Raw genomic sequence first — 2,119 nt, 5'->3', positions numbered from 1 at the left:
CTGGAATAGTTTGGTGGAGGACACTAGTAGCGTATACCACAGCGCCTTTCGTCAGGAAATTCGTTTGGCGTTAGTAACGGATTTACAGTTTGATGGTTGGGGATCCAAAGTCATTCGTATCCTTAACCACTTAGAGCATGACTGGGGTGAGGAGGCAGTCGGGGGAGGCATTGATATGAGGGTTAGACGTTACTCGGCTTGCAAGCTTGATGTCGAAGCGCTGATGGATACCCTTAGGACACGTGTCAACGACGACTGGGCGAATGATAGGCTAGCTGTGGACCCTAGAGTTTTCGTTACGGACGGTAGGAAGCCCGGGGTGAAGATGGGCCGCCATAAGCACTGGATGGGGCCACCGAAGCCGTACGCGGGTTATATCCCCCCGGCGCATCATCGTGCCCTAATTCGCTTTCGTTTGTGTGTCTCTGACCTGGCGGTTAACAGTGAGAGCAACAGGGCTAGGGAGCACCGCGTGTGCGCTGTGTGTCGTAGTAATGGTGCTATTGAGGATGAGAAACACTTCTTGGTAGAATGTCCGGCGATTATGTCTGCGCGTCAGAAGATCTGGGACCTCGGTGTGCCCGTCAATGCGAACATCCGTGATATCATGCAAGTGGATGATCAGCGTGGTCTTGCAAAGGCTATTTTTGAGATGTTTCGCTCCCGGCATGAGCACCTAACTACCTAACTTTCTCGGCGGTAATAGGCAATTGTGTTTCAGAGTCAAATTGACGCTGTTCTTTCTCATAAACACCCGTTTTCTTCTTGCGTAAACCTTTCCTTTTTTTAAGCAGCCTCTCGCACAAATGTGTCCGGTCGTACTTCGCGAATAAACCGTTCGTACATCGTCCAAAAAAGCCAGGAGCGAAATTCACCGCGCGGATGCGCGCGTGGGATTCGCAAAATGCGCCTGTACAAGTGTATATAAATTTCTTGGAGGTGTGCCAGCGCATTGCGCAGGTGGTCTTGTTGGCCATAGTCGCACCCGGCATGCAGGCTGGACTATTGCGTGGCTGCTTTGCAGTATCTGAAAGCACCGAAAGCCTACGTCGTAGCTTGCAACACTGGGCTCGCGAAACTGCCGCGGAAGATGAAGCGCTGGCGAAGAGGCAGTTGTATGCAGCACCTTGTTCAGAGTAAAGTCAAATTACAAAGTTGCGCAGAGTATAACATACATAAACTTAATTAAACATAAGAACAGATAAGACGTTTAGAGCCTTGTCGGTGACAAGGACACCGCTGTTGGCTTGGAATAGCTATTTGCTGTGCATAGGGACGTGCCTGTTGTGAACTATTCGTAAATAGCCAGAAATAGCTGAGACACGATCCAGTTAAGCACAAGCTGGATAAGCGAGCTGACACTATGCCCTATCTCGAAGGACACTCCAAAGTCCCAATGAGCAATAGTTGTTACAATCAGCTTGATAGAGAAGACTTGCCTCAGGGTACAAATAGTACCAATAGATCAAGTCCGTACGATAAGACCCAACTAGGAATCACACCAATCGAAGTACAACGCTTATCGCGACAACAAGCTATAAAAAGCCTAAGAAGTCTGACCGGAATTACAACACTCCCCCGCGGACAGACTTCCGTACAACGAATAACTACTCAGCTATTTCATAAGGCACAGCGGTGATGACTGAAGTGAAAAAATAAACCCTGTAGGACCAGAGTAATAAACTACTCCAGACCTAACCCGTCCACACAGAACTTAAACTTTTCCCTTGGCAACGCTTTGGTAAAAACGTCGGCCAGCTGCTCCTTCGTGCAGCACTTAACCATCCTGACCTCACCACGCTCTACCCGCTCACGTGCAAAATGATGACACACGTCAATGTGCTTCGTACGCGCAGACGAAATAGGACTTTCAAGCATCGCGATGCACGCGCTGCTGTCACACTTGATGGGCAAAGCACCAATTGGTACACCGAGATCAAGAAGAAGATGTCGTAACCAAAGTGCCTCTTTAATTGTAGAAGCCGCCGCCATGTACTCGGCCTCCGCGGTTGATGTGGCAATGGTGGGTTGGATCTTTGAAGACCAGGAGATGGCTCCACCACCAAGCAGGANAGCAAACCCTGTTGTCGAACGACGTCCTTCGGACCCAGCCAAGTCC

This window comes from Volvox carteri (genome assembly GCF_000143455.1).
Source record: "Volvox carteri f. nagariensis unplaced genomic scaffold VOLCAscaffold_31, whole genome shotgun sequence".
Classification (NCBI taxonomy): Eukaryota; Viridiplantae; Chlorophyta; class Chlorophyceae; order Chlamydomonadales; family Volvocaceae; genus Volvox; species Volvox carteri.
Note: the sequence above shows the minus strand (reverse complement) of the source record.